The sequence below is a fragment of the Polypterus senegalus genome, chromosome 2, assembly GCF_016835505.1.
Source record: "Polypterus senegalus isolate Bchr_013 chromosome 2, ASM1683550v1, whole genome shotgun sequence".
In the NCBI taxonomy this organism is placed as follows: Eukaryota; Metazoa; Chordata; class Cladistia; order Polypteriformes; family Polypteridae; genus Polypterus; species Polypterus senegalus.
The window spans coordinates 155,815,889-155,835,973 of record NC_053155.1 but is presented as its reverse complement, the minus strand read 5'-3'; the positions used below and the strand labels follow the sequence as shown (position 1 = coordinate 155,835,973).

The 20,085-nt window shown below is 39.6% G+C and overlaps 1 long non-coding RNA gene across 1 annotated transcript in view; it reads right to left on the bottom strand.

Moving 5' to 3' along the window:
• Positions 1–19,671, bottom strand: part of LOC120523504 — a 43,134-nt gene extending 23,463 nt beyond the window's left edge. Inside the window, exons 1-2 of the long non-coding RNA XR_005632640.1 lie at positions 19,632–19,671; positions 13,021–13,273 (exon numbers count right to left, since the gene is read on the bottom strand). This is a non-coding gene — a long non-coding RNA (uncharacterized LOC120523504). The remainder of the gene's footprint in view (positions 1–13,020; positions 13,274–19,631) is intronic.
• Positions 19,672–20,085: the final 414 nt, after the last annotated feature.

Below are 20,085 nucleotides of genomic sequence, written 5' to 3'. Positions count from 1 at the left end.
CTGTTACAGTTATTAATAATGTTTTAAAGAATGCTTTTAACTTTGCTGAGAGGGATTAAAAGCCTTTGCTGAGGGAGGTTCTTTCTACATCTACTACATTTGAAAGTTTAAATCACCTAGTTAGGTTCAATAAAACTTTGATAAATTATCTCTTAATGAGGAATACAACCTTGGAGCTATGTAAATTTGTAATGTAAGTGTCCATGATTCTTTTATAACGTCTAATATTAGTATCTCAAAGGATATAAAATCATCTAAATTTCTGAAGTAGTTTGAAATTTGTTAAATTATCATTTTATGTTCTCCTCCTCCAAAATTATTTAATGATTTATGGAAGCATGCACACTGTGTGACCCTAAGTTAAAGGGGTACTTTCTTGCATTAATTACTATGCCAGTGGTCGTATGTTAACAGGGGTCAGACATTTTAAATTATATTATTTAATTTCTCTGAATAGTTTTATTTTATCACAAGTGAATTTTTTTAACAATTTTTAAAGTGCTCTTATGTATAGGAGATTGCTTTAAATTTGTTTTTTTGTATGCACAAGATTATTGGGTCTAAATTGGTCTCTGTAGGTTATTTTTTTATTATGTTGATTTTATTAAAAAAAAAAATAATAGCATTCCATACAAATAAGTTAAATTTTACAAAAAAAAAGGTTTGAAACAAATCAAACACCACCCCTGGGAAAGAGAGCTAGGCCAACAGTGTAAAACGTTATGCTAGTAAAAATAAGAAAATAGATAAATTATTGAATGAATAAAGATAAATGGAGTAAAAGAGGGGAGAGACCCTGCTTCCTTAATTTAAAAGCTTATTCAAAAATGTTATTGATTAGATCCTGCCGGGTTTTGTATAGATCCTCTAAGTGCAAATTTGATTTTTTCCAGTTTCAAATAATATATAACATCAGTTACCCACTGACTTTGAATAGGAGAGTTAGGATTCTTCTAGTTGACCAAGATAAGTCTACATGCCAATAATGTAGTAAATGCACTTACAGTTTGTTTGTCCTTCTCCACTTTAAACCCATCTGGGAGTACGCCAACACAGCTGTTAGTGGATTTGGAGAGATTGTGACAACAAGGCTGTCTGAAAGGCATTTAAAGATTTAGGTCCAAAATGATGTTAATTTGGTACAGGTCCCGTAAAATGCCAAAAGGGACTCTGCTCTGTTGGGCCCTTGAGCAAGGCCCTTAATCTGAAATTGCTCCGTCCTGGGTATGACGTTAATCTACATCCATCCCTACATGTAGGCCCTCCAACTTGCAGGGAAAACTTGGGGGTTGGTGGCAGAATTGGCACTCCAGCCACCACAAAAAAACCTCACACTGTTCCATCCATCTGAACTAGTGTGGTGCTGAGGTATCACCCGTTGCATGGCTGCACTCAGGTCCTAATCTGGATCCTGAGTTGGTTTGTCATGTGGTGGGTGTGGCAATGCACTTTATCAGTGCATGCTCCTAACCCTCTCTCTCAAAAAATATGGCCTAGTGAGGCCGGAACTTGATTGTAGTGTTCGCAGGTTGGATCTTGCCCTGGAAACATTTTGGACAATTTTAAACGAGAGAGATGCGCTCGATATATAATTGAGTTGAATAATTCTATGCTTTGCATATATGGCGCTCGAGTGAAAACTGTGCATTGCTACTTTCCACTCTGTTTCTGAAATGGTGAGTGAGAGATCCTTTTCCCACTGTTCATTTGGATCTTTGAATGGGAGGGACTATAAAATACTTTTATATATTACGGAAATGCTGCCTGAGTCCTCGAGACTGATCAATATATATATATATATATATATATATATATATATATATATATATATATATATATATATATATATATATATATATATATATATATATATATATATATATATATATATATTTTTTTTTTTTTTCTGGCATAGGGGTAGGTAGGAGGTTAGGAAAATTGGGTAGGTTCTGTTTAACCAAGTTTCAGATTTAATGTAGTGAAAGAAATGTGTTGCTGGAAAGTTAAATTGGGAGTGTAATTGTTCGTAGGATGCAAAGACGTTGCCTATGTACAGATCTCTAAGTGATTTAATCCCGATGTTTTCCAGGCATTAAAAACTGCATATGTTTGAGAGGACGGAAAAAGGTGTCCTCAGGCAGAGGTGCCATAGATAAAAGCTTCTCTATCTTGAAATACTTCCTACATTGTTTCCTTATTCTGAGTGAGTGAAGCACAATTGGGTTGTTAGTATATTACCGATAACTTGTATTTATTGGGATGCAAAGCAAAGGATATAAAAAAGTACTGTAGGATTTTATTTTTATTGCGGACCAAGCCTGTAGGTTGTTTCTGAACTTTATTTACATATGATTTTGATTCAGTTACAAAGGCTGGTTTGTAAGATTTTTCTCCACATGCATTTTATCTAGCAGGCAGTACATACTATAAGTGGAATAATTTACATACTATAATTTAAGATCAGCGAGTTGCAGCTTGGATGGCACTTTAATCAAGAAGTCAGATGACGACCAGTTAGCAATGGAGACCATCATTCGAAGGATTTGACCAGACTGTACCTAAGAATAATCACAGCTGTTTAGAAAGGTTATCCTTGATGATGCATAACACAGCACCAATTCCCTTCTGTGAGTTCCACGGAGGACAAACAGGTATCCCAGCTGAATGGCAGCGTTATTTCAGGATAAAATGGAAGGTGCCAGGCCTGGAGGAATTCTGTCCTCCATATGTTAGGTCTCAGTGGCCCGCTGAAGGTGTTCCAGCTTGGACACCCGCAGGGCTTCATTGGAACTAGAGTCTGTAAGTGCAGCGCTGTTGGGGTCCCTGGATGCCACAAGGGAGCACTGTCGGGGAGGGCTGCCCTGGTTTCCAAACAAGCTGGAAGCACTCCCCACAAGTCATGCCATGTCACCTGGAACAGTTCCAGGTTTAGCATAAAAGGAGTCTGTTGCCTTAACTAGTGGAGTCAGAATCAGGGCAACACTCAACTGAAGATGGAAGGAGAGGAAGAACTTTATTGTTTGCATGGTTTTGGACCGTGTTTCTTTTTTTGTGCTTATTGAATTAAAAAATCCATTATTTGAATGGACATTATTGGGACTGAAGTTTGGGCTTCAGTGGTGCCCCCTACTGGTTACACTACTATAAAATGTATCTTTCCCTCAATTTCCAATAACCACTTTACAAAAACCTTTTTTGTTTTGAGAACTACAATAAAGTTGTGTTTTCACAAATATGAATATAGAGAGTCTGAGAGAATTCCCAAATGCATGCAGCTGGAGCTAACACTTGATTAATTTTTTTATTCATTCCAAGTTCACTGCAAATGGTATTACTTAAAAAAGGGTTAATTTTTCAGGCATGGGAACACACACAAATATTTTCCATTTAAATTAATGCTAATTAGGAATTTGTGTTGTGAAATTTCTTCTTACAAAGGAGTTTTCAGGAACAGTTAACATCATAAACCAGGAGAAGCCTGTATAATCTTTGTTACTTATCAGATGTGGATAGATTACACCATTTTTCAGCACGATAGATTACACCATTTTTCAGCACTTTTATGCACTCCAGAAGGTAGAAGAAAAATAAAAATGTACAAAGTGGATGTATATAAGGAGTTGGTTTAGGCAGCAAAGTACAAAGTAAAGTACTTCAGACTGAATAATATATTTTGAAATTGACATTTGTTATTAAAAACATAGGGATTCTTTAACCTAACTTAATTTTTGACCTGAAAAAGCTTTGAATTTTTTCCCCAGATACTACATTTTTTCTCTTATATCCCAGTGACCCAAAGTTTGACTAGTGTAAAAACAAGACAGGAACAGCATAAAGTATTTTGGCACCCAAAGGTAAACTTAGTATAATTGGTGGAAAAATTAAAAAAAAAAGAAGCACATTTTACAACAGGCATTGAGAATATCTTTTCAGATTGGAGTCTAATCATGACTGTCTAAGATGGTGGATCTTCAGGCTTTAGTCAGTGGTGTTAAAGCCATCAATCATACAATCAATCATACAATCAATCATATCATCGACCAGACAGGAAGGTCTGCAGAGAGAGGAAAAGGAAGGGCATTCATACACAGTGCCAACCCCTGGAGTGGCGGGAACCAGTGACATGTCTCTGGTTCACTGAACATTTTAGGCTGGCCTCATATGGGTGTGTTGGAAATGTGGGTTTGATTATTTCTAAGTTTGGCAATCCTGTGGTTTCAGTTTTTAAAGCAGTTGGCAAACAGCTCTAGGAGTCAAAATTCAGATCTGCTAAGAGTTTGCATGTTTGCTATGTCATCATGGATTATTATTCGAGGATATGCTTTTCCTCTCACTTCTGAAAGATATAAATGTTAAGTTAATCTTCACGTCTGTGGGCATGAGGGTGCTCTGTCAAGGACTGGCGCCTATTCCAGGGTTGGTTTCTACATTGCACACAACTCTGCACTGATATGCTTTTTGTCTCTGATCTTGAACTAGACAAAAGGGATTCAGAAAATGGGTGGATCTTTACTAGTGTTTCTCAGTTCTGGCATTAGCAACTTGATCTCTCTGCTGAGGTTTATTGAAAGTGAGCTCTTAATAGACAAATGCTAAAATTTACAATAAAAGGAAAGATTTAACTTGTTCTTTTTATATTTGTACTCTAGGTAGAGTCCATCAACGTGGAATTTATTGGGCAGCAATAAAAATAATTAAGGTAGAACCAGAATTAACATATAACTTCAAATGGCAACAGAAAACAAAAAGAGTGCTGGTACCTGTAATAAAAACATACGCATAAATGACCATTTTTAATGAAAACAACCTCTGAGCTAAATGCTCTTAAATTTAAACATTAATAATTTCTTCAATATAACTTAGGTTTTCAAAACTACTTTTTTTACTGTAATTTTCTCATACTAAATCCTTTCACTACATTTAATATTTCCCCTTATCATGTTCCTGAAGTTAAAACAAATTATAAAGTGTTCAGCATACCTTACCATGTTGTTTAATGGCACATCTACCACAAGTAAAGCACCAGTACTTAGTGAAAGTATAACCACAGAAAAAAAAAGTCTGAATTCGTTTTAAATAGTTATAAGTTATAGGAAATAGTTATAAGTAATAATTTAAAAACTTTACATTTTCAAGTCAAATTTAACATATAGCTCCATCTCATGCATTTTTATTGCAAATCTTTACTGTGGCCTTTCATCATTGTTGCATAAAATTGGTAATTTGAAAATACAACACTATAGTTTTTGTTTTCCTCAGGCAAGATTTTGACAAGGTGACTAGCTCCCATCACTGGGCTTCAGACATTTTTCCCAAAGACATAATAATAATTGCATGATAGCTTGTAAAAGAATTACCTTAGGGCTTCTTGAGCGTTATTAGCATTCTTTTAAAATAAATCTTTTTACTTTTCTTTCTGAGTCATTTCAAAGAAATGTATTTTTTAGCCATAGGGAAATTAAACACTGGATCTGCTAGATAACAATTCATATATTGCAAGGGAGGATGAAAAAGTTATGAATACAAGGCAAGTCATAAAATTTTTGTTTTTCTGATTATATCAAAGCATATGACAGCTAAACAAGTTAAGTGCAGCTCTGACTATTATGACCCGATTAAAAAATTATCAAATAGGAAATTCTTTCTCAAATATTTACAGATATATTAAATTATATGTTTAATTTAGGTTATAAAGGTGTAGTTATCAACTTTAAATATAATTTTTAAAAATCTTGTTAGACTAACAAAGCATATGATTGTATGACATACAAATAGTTGGCCATGATATGGTAAGATATTGCAGGCTTATTTTAATTCGTATTAGCAGTTGTGGAGCCGACGCAGACACAGACAGGCGGACATGTTGTTCTTCAACCACCACACGTTTATTATACAATGCTATTTACAATAATGGTCACTCAGACCCAGTCCAAAATCAGTGCACAAACCCCAAACACAGTCCTGGCCACAAATGCCTTCTTCTCGGGCCGCCTCCACTCTCCTTTCTTGCCTTGTCCTTTTTCCCACCCGACTCTAGCCTCGAATGAAGGGAGATGGCCCCTTTTATCCTCTCCCAGATGAGCTCCAGGTGGCTCCCGGCATTCCCTCGTTGACCACGCCCCAGTGTGGCGGAAGTGCCGGCTGTTCTCCCGGCAGCTCTCCGGGTGCCCTTCTAAATCTTCCCCCCAGCACTTCCTAGTGTGGCGGAAGTGCTGAGGGAACAGGTCCCCAAGGCATTGGGCGCCTCCTGCCGGTGACCACGGGCCCCTGCAGGGTGGGGCTTCCATGCCCTTAACCTGTGGCCCCCAAAGCAACCAGGAAGGCGGCCCCACGTGATCCAGGGTAGGCGCAGACCCACATCTGGTTCCTCACGGTGTCCCGGCCGGGTTGTTGCCCCAGGAATCCCTGACAGTGCCCCACAGCAAGCGAAGACCACTCGGGAAGAGCGACACGTCCCGCGAGGGCAGCACACCCCCGAAGCGGGTCCTACTTCAGGACCACCGAGGTCCGGCCCTGCTCTCCAAACAGGGATGGGGCGGAGACACGGCCTGAGAACCTCCAATCGGTGCTCTCCTGTGCCCCGCACAGGTTGCGCTCCCCCCTTTTACCGGCACCCCGGGGCCCCTTTGTTTGGCACCCTCTCCAAGGCCTCCGCGCCCCTTTGTTCTGAGCCACTCACTCCCTTACAGCCTCCTCCAGCCGTGGTGGCACCCGCACACCAGCAGAGAGATCCCTCAACAGGCGCTCTGACATCTGAGGGCAGGTCCCCAACGAAGGGGGTCCTACTGCTCTTCTGGGGTCCATCCCTGCAATAGAGAAAAACACAGGGGCAGAACCGCTGCCTGGGCAACCTTCCTGTGCCACGCACTAGCAGCATTCCCCCCTCCATTCAGCATCCCGGCCCTTGCCTGTTCGGCACCCTCTCCGCGGGTTCCATGTCCCTCCTGGTGGTGGAACCGCTGGCACCGCCTGCACTCTCTCCACCACATCCCAACATATCAGAGGAACCAGCACTCAGCCTGCCATTCCTCCTGTCACTCTGGGACGCTCTTACAAAGAAAGAGCCTCTTTCCCGTCTGTGTCCCTACAGTGCGGCGCGAGACCGCGGCCAACTCGGGGTGGAGGGCACTAGGACCCGGGGCACTCAGCAGCCCGTGTCCAGGCAGCGTCCTCATGGACTCCCCCCTCGCCGCGCGCACAGCTCGTTGCACCGCACCTATTGTCGGAGGGCTGCTTACTTGAAGCTGATCATTGGCATCACAGCCATGTTCAGCAAACCCTCCCTCATGCTGTACGGGGACGGCGAAACCTACCTTCCCCGCTGTGTCGCTCCGGCTGGAGAATCCAGCGCCGCGCCGTCGGATCGCCATCCGCAGGTCCACTATGGACGCGACTGCCTTCCTCTCCAGTACCCGCATCTCGGCCCAGAGGGCACATAGCACCTGGAATAACCCCTGCTCCACAGGCTGAAGGCACGCCTCCAGCTCCAACAGAGCAGCCAGCAAAGACAGGAAGTTAACCGACACGGAGCCTACCTGTCTGTCAGCCTCCGATGCCGGCAACCTCCTGTGGGCCTCCTCTTCTGGCCCAATCGGGTCTCCCCACTGCCTGTGATGGACATTCCTTGGTCCTGCCTCTCTGCAGTCATTGGCGGGCACACAAGACACACCGTCCAATCGCGTGCTTGTCAGGGGGAGGGACTTCTGGTCCGCGGCCATCTTGCCTCCACTTCTGCGGTGGCGACGTGTTTGCCGGCACCTCTCGAGCTGCAGTGTCTCCTCCTCCGCAGCCGTCGCGGTTGCCGCCGTGCTGCCGGAGCCCCGCAGACCGGCATGCGCCCAGCAGTGATGTGGATCCAGGAAGACCCTGCCTGAAAAAGAAAACACACCCGGCCGGCTGACGATAGGCAGGAAACTCACCTCCCTGGACTCGTCCAACTGAGGAAACCTCCTCGCCGTGGCCTCTCTGGACGCCATGCCGTCCCGGGCACCTCCAGCAACGGCGCACTCGTGGGAGCCCTCTGCACTCCTTCCGTGCCCTCTTGCGGACCCCTGGCGGTCCGTGGGGTTTCTTTACCCCGCGGGGCTGTGGGTCCCCTGCTGCGCCGGGCCGTCCACAACAAAATTTCTTGATACAGGTCCCCGCCTTGGAACAGGCGGAGCATCCTGCCGGCTACGCCAGATGTGGAGCCGACCCGGACACAGACAGGCGGACATGTTGTTCTTCAACCACCACACGTTTATTATACAATACTATTTACAATAATGGTCACTCAGACCCAGTCCAAAATCAGTGCACAAACCCTAAACACAGTCTTGGCTACAAATGCCTTCTTCTCAGGCCGCCTCCACTCTCCTTTCTCGTCTCGTCCTTCTTCCACCCAACTCTAGCCTCGAATGAAGGGAGACAGCCCCTTTTATCCTCTCCCAGACGAGCTCCAGGTGGCTCCCAGCATTCCCTCATTGACCACGCTCTCCGGGTGCCCTTCTAAATCTTCCCCCCAGCACTTCCTGGTGTGGCGGAAGTGCTGAGGGAACAGGTCCCCAAGGAATTGGGGCGCCTCCTGGCGGTGACCACGGGACCCTGCAGGGTGGGGCTTCCATGCCCTTAACCCGTGGCCCCCAAAGCAACCAGGAAGGCAGCCCCCACGTGATCCAGGGTGGGCGCAGACCCACATCTGGTCCCTCACAGTGTCCCGGCCGGGTCGTTACCCCTGGCATCCCTGACACAGTGAAAAATAGCATTTACTGCAAAGTAGCATACAGTATACAGAAATATCAAATGCTTTGCTCAGCTTTAAGAGAACAGAGTAAATATGTGTCCCGTGTCCACATTAAACCACAGGTCTTTTACTACTTTTAGCTAGTGCAGTTTTTGTTCTGTGATTCATTCAAAAACCTGAATGAAGCTTATGAAGAATAGAGCATATGATCAAGTAATTAACTAGTATTTAACTGCTAGAATTTTACCTAGAAAAGGTAGGTTAAAGTTAGGTTTAAAGTTGTCAATGAAAGAGAGTCTCGATTATTTATATTGAACAGGGATTTAACAACTACATTTTTAGACAATATATGAAGACACCATTATATAATGGCAAGTTAACTATGTCAAGTGCACTATCAATTAGCAGTTTGGAGACTTCTTTGAAAAAGTTATGCTATTTTCATTACGCTATAACTTACTAAGTTTATTACATAGAAAATCACCCGAAAAATCCAGGACCATTGAGAAGTGTGCAAACTGACAACATGAAGAATCGCCTTTGCGCCGAACTGGAATCGTCCCCGCATAAATCAAAGTCATCCAAACAATCTGGATCTACATAATTAGATCTGGACCACCTTGTATGTGAAGGCTGATGGCCAAATATCAAATAGACTTTCAAAAAAGGTGCAAGTACAATACAACACCTTTCATGGTCCTGTGGTTACAACTGCCAACTTAAAATCCAGAGGTTGCGAGTTCGAAACCAGCTCCCCTGCAAATTTACTTTAGTAATATTATACAATAAAAACATACATTTATAGTACTTGTAAAAGTTTGCTTTTTTTCACTTTTATTCTTTCAGTCACGATCACAATACAACAACCACCACCCCCCACAACACCCCACCCCCCGAACAAGATCTGACGTGGTTATTTTTTATCTGAAACTGGGAATAACTGTACATATGAGTGATGTTTTGAGAAAATGGAACTGGAAATTCTCTGATCTGGAGGGATAAAAGCTGACACACAAACGCTGGTGAATCTGCCTTATTCGTATCTCATCGTCACTTGAATTTTTTTTATTCAGTTTTATTGAGTGTTCCTACTCACACTGAATTAGTATGCACCTTATGGTCCATGATGTTAAAGCCACACTGCCAAAAAAAACAGAGACATAGGTATATATGATGTTTGGAGTTATTCATTTTATGACCTGCATAGTACATTTCGGAAAACATTGTGGCACTGATGCAACATTATTCATATTATTCATATTCATTCATATAACATCTTGCAGTACTGTGGTTACTATTACACTGAAGGGGAGCCTGACACTGACTGACTGAGTTTGCTTTCCTGGGGGAAGTGCCTTTCTTGGAACAGAAGCTTGTCGATGTTGTATCCTCTTTTGCTTTTTCCATCGCCTTTTCTTGTAAGAAGCGACGACGAAGTTTCTCTGCAAGGTGAGCAAATAACACTCTTCTTTTTTCAGTGGTCCCCATACGTGCCTTGTACAGTACATGTGCGTTGATCATCGCCAAGTCAAGTGTGTTATAGCACACAGCAACCGGCCACCTGCATGTTCCGGCTCGCACTGATTAAGCTCACACCTTCTGGTGCCTGATGTCAACACAGCACCAGAGAAAAACAGAAAGAGACAAATATATGTGACATTTTGAAGAAATTGTTTTATGACCTGAACAGTACCTATCAAAAAACATCATTGCACTAATGCAATATTACTTGAAATTGAACAGCATCAGATCGGGTGTGAATTTATACTGGCGCTGTTAGTTACAGTCTGATCAAAGGGGGAGGGGGGGGCAAGGAAGAGCGTGAACGTGACAGAGAATAAAACTGAAAAAAAGCTTACTTTTAGAAATGGCATACATTTACAGCTAATCTGATGCTCGTTCGTTTTCAAATAATATTGTATTAGTGCGACGTTGAACAGCGTCAGATCAGCTTTAAATGTATGGCATTTCTAAAAGCTAGTTTCCATTGTCTTTAAACACCACTCACATGTACAGTTATTCCCAGTAACCACGTCAGTTCTGTGGGGAAGGGGGGGGGTGTATCATGATCGTGATTTAGAGAATAAAAGTGAACAAAAACGCAAACTTTAACAAGTACTATAAATTTACAGTGGCTGTTACAGACACAAATCAAATATATATTTTTATTGAATAATATTAACAATAAGAGCAGCTCACAACTGAAAACAGTAAATTTGTGGAGGAGCTGGTTTCAAACTCACAACCTCTGGATTTTAAGTCAGCAGATGTAATCACAGAACCACACAATCTGTCGTTTTGTACTGGCACCATTTGTAAAAGTGTTTATTTCATATTTGGCCATCAGCCCTCACACATTATACCGTTCATGTCTACATTTTGTTAATTATTACTAAAACATGAAAAATGTTTGTTTTAACGATGCGTTTACATATATTGTTGTAGACACAAAACACACATCAAATTATTTCCCATTACAATTCTGGGTAGATCTCTCCCAGATAATCAATCAAGGCAGGAACTGGGAGAACTTCTTGCCCATTCGGAGGCAATGGGGGGGATAGTATAGTAGGCTGCTTCGGCTTATCAACATATTTAGAAGACAAAAGACGCTGACGGAGTGGTGTGAAGGGATTTAAGGTGGGCAGGAATTATGAGTTTTTTCATTGGCCCTGGTAATTCTAGTGTTAATTTTAACTAAATGTAAATTTCAGTATAACGAATGTTTTTTACAACCAAAAATGGGCACTGAACATAATAATGTGATGCAAAAAATACTTAATGCCACAACTTTACTTTCTCTGAATCTCAGGAACCCTGCAACAGGCAGTCTCTTTCTTGTTAGACCAAAAGAAAGTGACAGTCTTTAGTGAAATTTCTCTTCTCGGGCAGTTTCAACGAGGCTCAGCAGGAGTGAAGTTGAGTACATGTCTGTATTTCTATAAAAAATTACATGTAACATCTCATTTTTAAATAAAATATTTTTACAGTTTAAGAAGTGTTGTTTTTTTTATACAGGTAGTGTCAAGCTTGGGTAACAGAGTTATTCGCATGAGTGACAGAAAGATGAGTTTAGGCTGGGTGTTAAATGTTCTAAACATCATGTGACAAGCACATTACGTGGTAAGATGCAGCAGATTAGCTATGAAGCTGTCCTTGGGCTGCTGCCATTAGAAATGCCGAATTGCCAGTGTCCCCAGTCACAATAGTATACATATTTTCCCCATATTCGTTATAACGAAATTACAATGGGACACCCCCAGTATTTTACTGCTGGAGGATTTCTTATCTTTTATGGGGCCATTATGTCAATGTCAGACCTCACTATAACATTAAAATTTTCCACCTTACTGGTTACACTGCTAGCTTTATTAGTGCAAGCAAAACATTTGGACTGATTATTCAGATTGTTAGCAAACCTATGCATCAAAATAACATTTTTTTAATAATACACTTGTGTTTAGTTTTAATTTCCAGTATTTCTACATCATATAAAATGCAGCAGTGATAAAATTATCAGATTTACCTATATCCATTATCTGTCCTTTTAAAATGACTAAATCCAGCCTTTGTCCTCCCTTATGTGTAGGCTGGCTGACATGCTAAGATTAAAAAGATACAGTAAGTTCATAAATTCTCTTGCTTTAGAGTCACACTGGTTATCCATGTGAAAATGTAAGTTCACCTACAATTAGGAGCCTTTCATAGTCAGTTATTATTATAAATACAAAGTCTGAGAATTCCTCAATAAAAGACGCATTAGATTTTAGAGGTCTATAAACAGTCAATATGAGAGACTGGGACACTTAATAGATACAGCAAGATACTTCAAAGACACAAGTACCAAATTTTGTATCTTTATATTTTAATTGTTTTGAGAAAATACTCACTAAACAGATTGAAAGAAATTATGATTTAGAGATGCTGCTTCAATTAACACTACAGCACAATTGCTGTGTCACAGTTCACTCAGAGCAAGAAAGTCTATTTTCCTGTCACTTGTAAGATCGTTAATTTAAAGTCTTAAAAGTTTTACTGGTTAATGCTCGAACATTTAGTAAAGACAAATTTAAGGTCTTGGAAGAGCACAGCTGCATTGGAGTGTTAGGGCAACTTGAAATGGCAATTAAGTTATTTATGTTTATACCGCTTTGTCCAGACTTTCTTGTTAAATTATGGTGCGTTATTATAGTGCACATCTATAGATGAACCCACTACAAAATTATTATATCCTAACACAGGTTTACAGTTAACATTAGGACTAAAGCTACAGTACATTCTCAAGGAAGACAAATTACCTTTTGAGATATTGTTGGGGAGGACACCTAAGTGCAGAACCTATTTTGATGCAGGCCATCATGTCTGTGGAAAAGCAGTTTCTACCAGAAGACATCCCAGTTTTCCACAAAGTTGATGTTTTTGCTCTTGCAGAAGGTTCTCGTCCACATGTTTAGGTTTAGGAGACGACTGTAGGCTTTGTCTGATGTATGCAGCATGTGAGGTGTATCGGACACAACCATCCTTGCAGTCCGGGGTCCTCTGCTTTGGGACCTGAAAAAGGATTACGAATTAAGTCTCCAGGAGTTTGACTGTCAATGTCCAATGTCATTGTTTCCAGTATGCATTACAATTGTCCCAATAGTCCTGTCCTAGCCCCTGTGCCCCTTGTCCTTAATTATAATTTTGTCCCACTTAAAAACATATGGAGAAAACAATGACAAAACACCCTTTTATATTCTTGATGCAATAAAAAGTACTTGCAATTGATAAAAATACAAAAATGCAGCAATTAATCTGTGATGTATCTGTTACACATTTAATGAGACAAAGAAATATTGACACTATATGCCGGCGCTTACATAAAAATCCTCTAACAATGATTACATTCAGTGCAAAGAGCTGAAGATTCATGTGTCTGTGTTGATAACTGTATGCAGTAAAACAATCTTTTAAGGGAAAGCTTCACTTTGAACAGTATACTTAAGATTAGTAGAAAACAAATGTTTCTGATATGAAGAAACTGAGAGACAAGAAGACTGCCTGTTAATGAATAGGGATGAAAAATAGTAAAAGGAGTATTACTGTCAGGCTTTCAAAATAAATTACAAAACAAGGAACCATAATGTAGTTGTGCTTTCACATCAAGAAATAACATTCAATTTATGTATTACTTGAGGTCCTGTCAAAGATTACACTCTATGGCATTGAAAGTGTCAAAAGCAAACTGAAATGTTCAATGTTATCAATCGTGATTAGAAAAAAATGTTAATATAGCCTTCCCAAAATGTCATACAGAGATTTAAAATGCACGCTTAAACCTTAAAACAGTTTGATTTCCTATATTTAGAAATATTAATCCTAGGAAATTTCTGCCTGTTTTAACAGTCTTCAAAAGATATCACAAATACAGTAGAGCAGGTTGGGGAACCAATAAGCAACTCAAATGTGTTTGCCAATAAAGTCTTGATTATTTACTTCATAATAGATAGTTCATTATTAGCTAGGTCGACTGTAGGTGTTTTCACACTGCAACTTACACCTACGAGAACAAAACACATAATAAGCATACAGTTCAATCGAAGATATGGTTACATAAACAAAACTGGTGTAGTCATAGTTCTCCAAAAAAAAAAATAAATAAATGGGCAAAAAAAAAACACATGCACACAACTGCCTTTACCCACCCACATCGGAGGGCCACAAAAAAAAGCCCAGAGTGGTTCCTCATGCATCCTTAGAACAGACAATCTATCTTACAATGGCATTAATGAATTCTTGTTAATTTTCAAAAAAAAGATAAGAAAAATAAACTTCAAATATTTCTCTTTTTTTACATTAAGATAATATAAGACATTGTTTTCCAATGTTGGCGGCACAGTGGTGCAGTGGGTAGGGCTGCTGCCTCGCAGTTAGGAGACCCGGATTCGCTTCCTGGCTCCTCCCTGCGTGGAGTTTGCAAGTTCTCCCTGTATCTGCGTGGGTTTCCTCCCACAGACCAAAGACATGCAGGTTAGGTGCATTGGAGATCCTAAATTGTCCCTACTCTGTGCTTGATGTGTTTGTTTCCTGCCTTGTGCCCTGTGTTGGCTGGGATTGGCTCCAGCAGACCCCTGTGACCATTTAGTTAGGATTAGGGCTGGACGATTAATCGAAAAGTAATCGAAATCAACATTCAGAACCTATAATCGATCAAATTTTTCCAGGTCGATTATTTCGATTACTTTCCCTTTAAAAACACTACCGCGTGTGGAGTCACGTGACCCGCTCCGTTACATTTTTCTGCTGACATGTCGAGCATGGAGAGCTTAAACACTGACACAACTGAGCAACAAGAGCAGCTTGTACCAAAGAAAAACGCAGTCTCCGTCATTTGGACACATTTTGGCTTCAGTAAGGATGACATCGAACAAAATGAAGTCAGATGTAGACACTGTAGAAAAACAGTTTCGACGCCCAAAGGTAACACCACCAATTTGTTTCAACACTTGAAGCTCAATCACGTTACTGAATATGAACAGTGCATGGCTCAAAAAAAACAAAAAGAGACTGACAAGCGCCCAGCAACAAGTGCCTCCGCAAAGCAGATGTCGATAACACAAGCGTTCACAAATGCCACACAGTATGAGAAGAGTTCAAGAAGATCGAAAGAAATAACTGACGCTATTTGTTATTATATCGTAAAGAATATGACTCCCTTGGCTACAGTGGAGCGAAGCGGGTTTAAACACCTCGTTGAAACTCTTGACAGAAGATACACTGTGCCATCGCGATCACATTTTTCTAAAACTGCGCTGCCAGACATGTACAAGACATGTAAAAATGTAGCTGCTGAACTGAAAAATGTTCAACACTTTGCAGCCGCATCTGATCTCTGGTCAAGTAGGACGATGGACCCATTCTTGAGCCTTACTTTGCACTACATTGACGATGATTGGAAGCTGCGCCAGAGATGCCTTGAGATGGCATATTTTCCAGCCAATCACACGGCAGATATGATTGCGCAAGGCCTGAAAGATATGCTTTCTGAATGGGACCTCGCGGAAGAAAAACTTTCAGCCCTTATGACAGACAACGATGCAGAGATGAGCAGCTATTTGGTGTCCCCCATGCTGGATAGTGAGGCAAATCCACTGGACTGGTGGTGGAGGAAGCACAATGTACACTTTCCCACTCTAAGTAAGGTGGCAAAAAAGTATCTCTGCATGCCAGCTACTAGCTCCCCATCAGAGCGGGTTTTCAGTTCGGACGGAAACATTGTTACATGCCTCAGGTTCTGCCTGAAACCTGAAAAGATTAACATGCTCGTGTTTCTTAGTAAGAACTTAGAATAAATTCATGTTCATATAGTGACATGACAAGATCGCTAAGATCACCTCATGCAACAGTGTTTAGAGAGTGCGATTTTCATTACAACAATCTGTTGTTTACATTGATACATTGCACATTAAAATATTTGTTTACAGAAGATTCAAGAAATGCACTGTTTAAAATATTATTTGCAGGATATATAAGAGTTATTTTATTTGGAAGAGATACTGCTTATTTTCTACTTTTAATAAGAAAAACATTGAAAATAATTTATTTTGTTTCCAAAAGTGCAAGTTATTTATTTTTACTTTTTTTATAAGAACAAAGTGATTGTTCATTTTAGGCAATGTGTGCTTTAATGTCAGTTGTTCAACATTGATGTTCAATAAATAATCACAGATAGTAGTGTTTCCTTCAATTATTTTAAAATCAAGTAATGCACCCTTCATTCAAAAATCTCTCACTTGTAATATGTGAGCATATTTACTGTACAAAACTTGTCAGTGAACTATGAGGGCAAAAAAAAAAATAAATAAATAAAATAATCGTTCATTAATCGTAATCGAGTTAAAATGTTCAATTAATCGAGATTTTGATTTTAGGCCAAATCGCCCAGCCCTAGTTAGGATATAACGGGTTGGAAGATGGTTGGATGCTTCCCAATGAGTAAGAGAGTTAGGCTCGTTTTCAGTCTTTATGCAAGCACTGTAATTTACAATACCACAATGGATTTTTTCTTATATTTTCTTCTTATTCTATTTGGTGTTACTACAGATATTGCTATTAAGAGGTTAGGAATCATTTTAGATGAAAAGGTAAGGTTTGAGCGCATTTCAGATCTTCTCCTTGACACATTTTCATTTTCTGTTTTAAACAAGATATCTGTGTATGACGTGCAATTTTTTTGGTGGATTATATCATTCTTTGCACAAATTGAAGATAAATAAATTTTATGAAAAGCACAATCCCATTTCTTATATTAAATACTAATTTAAAGAGCCCTTTCTTATTTTTCCCTGTGATCATCTGTAGAAAAATTCCTTGAAAACTAGAATTGGCGAAAGGTGAAGAAATTAAGCATATAAACTTTTATACAAAGATTCTAGCTTGCGTTTAGAAAAAAATAATGCATGGCTGGGAGTTTCTGTTTATAAGATGGAAGTTCAAATGATGCATAGATGAATATGAATGTTTATCAATTTGTTTATTTTTGCATAGAGATCTTCTGAGTGCAGACTCTGACGGCTGCAACAAATTTACGGATACATGTAAAATAGAATTACAAACTATAGTGATTACATAGTGCATTCACATAAGATATAAAGAAGGCTAGAGAATGTGTTTGTTATATAGGGGTGCTGTATGTAATAAGCACATTCTATGATGATACCAGATCGGGACTATGGGGTTATTGGTGAATTTAAAGTAATTGAATTTGACTTTGTTGGAAAGGGAACTGGAATTGGGGCACATGGCAGGGCGTACAAAGAGGATTTGAGCACAAGTTCAATTCCATGACTAGCTAAGCAGTCAGTAACTGCTGTCCTTTCCCAAAGTCTGAGTGTGCATATATTTGCATCTCTGCAATAAAACAGAAAGTTAGATAGAACCATTGTACATTTTTCTTTAGGTCTTTACAAAATTGACTTTTAAAATAAATTTTCATTTTGAATTTCAAATAAAAAAATTAAAACTTATAAATGTATTGCTCTGTTTCTCTTGTCAAGAGGTTAATTTCAGTTTGTCATAAAAGTCTTTTTGTAAAGCTAATCATTTGTCAATCTTTCTTGTTCTTTATCATCTAGAGAAACATTTGAGAATAGGTTGATGCTTTTCTAGTTTTCAGTGTATTTTATTTCAAACATATTTAAATTTCTGATCTAATGTCCTTAATAGGTTGTATCACTACAGTCGGGTTTAGGATAAGAAGAGTATGTTAAAAGGTAACAATCATATTGTATTTGAAAGATTCAAATAAGAATAGTAAGCTATCATAAATAAAAAAGTAATCATTTACTAGAAAGTGCTATGTACTGGCACCAACAAGTATATTGACATTCCTATGGTTATAAAAATCTGTAATTCTGCATATTTTGAAAGCACTTACCAGTGTTGTAAGAGGCACTAATCTGTTTAATATCAAGCCAGTTCAAACTTCTAATGATAAAAGTATGACTGTGTATTTAGATCTGATTAAGTGACACATCAAGCTACAAAGTGTGAATGTTCAACTACATATACCAACAGGCTTTTCTTTACATTTATGTGTGAATTTAATTTCAAATCTATCAGCAAGCTTCCAAAACTGATATCATATGGAGCTAAAACATTTTGAATAGCTGAATGTTTATTGTAACCTCTAACACCCATTTCTTTGCAGTGTGTGCCCTTTATAAATTCTCTTGACTTGTTTGTTTTTGGAGCTTGCATAATAGTATTTTAATTAATCCCCTAAAGCCTAAAATTCTAAATTGTCCCTTTGTTTACAAGTCCTTAGATAATTCAGGAAAAAGAACAGAAGCATTCAAAGAAACTGAATAAATAGAAACCCTCAGACTGCCGCTAGTGCTTGTCTTGGTTTTATTTGATGCTGAAGAGTGTTACAGTAGAAAGTCTTGCTATGATACCAACACTGTACATATTCCAGAGAAACATTGCTTTACACTTGAAATGACATGCTTCTTAACTAACTAGAACTGCAGCACTGGTCTGTGGCAAGGTGAAAGATTAGTTCATGCTCAATTACCTTAATTTACACAATACTACATTTATATAATCTTAGCAAGTCAGAGGCAGTTGCAGCGCTCATCCTTGACTGACATTTATATAGTCTGACATTTCCAGTGACTCATTCCAAGCAGTCTTCCACTCAGCTAGACAAACTGAAACAGGTTTAATTTTGTCATAAGTCATAGTGGTGGGCTTTGTGCATGCAAGAGCTTCCAAACAATGAGCGCTAACCTGCAAATACAGTGCATGTATTTATGTATGTAATGGTGTGTTTTAGACCTTGTAAACAAGAGAGGCTTGTCTGTCATATATGTCTTGTGTTTTATGTACCTCAACAGAAAGGAAAAAATAAAAAAGGACAGAGATTGTGGTTAAATTTGACTTAACCTGAAATTTGTACAACATCACCAGGGAAAATTGGCTGTCATGAAAAAGAGAAGAAGCTGAAGATACTTACAAAATATAAACCTTCTAGGAAATCATCATGGAGTCATGTAGTTTGCTATCCTCTGCAATCCCTAGTTGAGTAATCTGACATCTCCTGGCAACAAGATCAACAGCATGTAGCGGCCAGAAGCCGCTAAGATTCACCCCGTCGTGGAAGACGGTGATTTATTTATTTTATATGAGGATTACCAGGGACAACCCCAGCCTTGGCACGACACACACCCACACACTACAGAGACAAAGAAAACGCACTGGGAACTTAAACGAAATGAAAACAATAATACCACCCCTGATCCCTTTGGCGATATTACAATTAACAGAAACACGACAAACACACAGTAAAGTCCATGTATGAAATGCTCAGCAGTGAAGTTTTGTCCAGTGATTTGTATGAAGCGAGGGAAATGGAAAAACACAGTCCTACCGGTAATTGCTGAAGTATGATGACCGATGAATGGTTCAGGAGCGCTCCTTCTTCCGTGAAAGCCAATGAATCCAGACAACGTCCTCAGTAACAGTAAACAGGTAGACAAATGATTCCAGACCGCAACAAACAACACAATCCAGGACACGAAGATGTAAAGCAGGAAAACGACAGGCAGTTCCACAGATAAATACAAGCACAAAACAATCAAAACAAAAACTTTTTCTCTCTTCGACCCCTGCCCTCCTTTTAACCCCTCTGGCCACCTTTGACCCCAACAGCACCTGCTAGGCCTGCTGGGAGATGCAGTTCTACTTAATGGTAGCACTGCTACAAGCAGAAGTCATCAAGTTTGACATTCCCTCTGAGCAAACATTGTGCAATGTGAGAATAGCTAAAGTGCACATGTGCCATGAAAATTAGCTTTTCTTCATGAATCTGGTAAGAAGTTTGC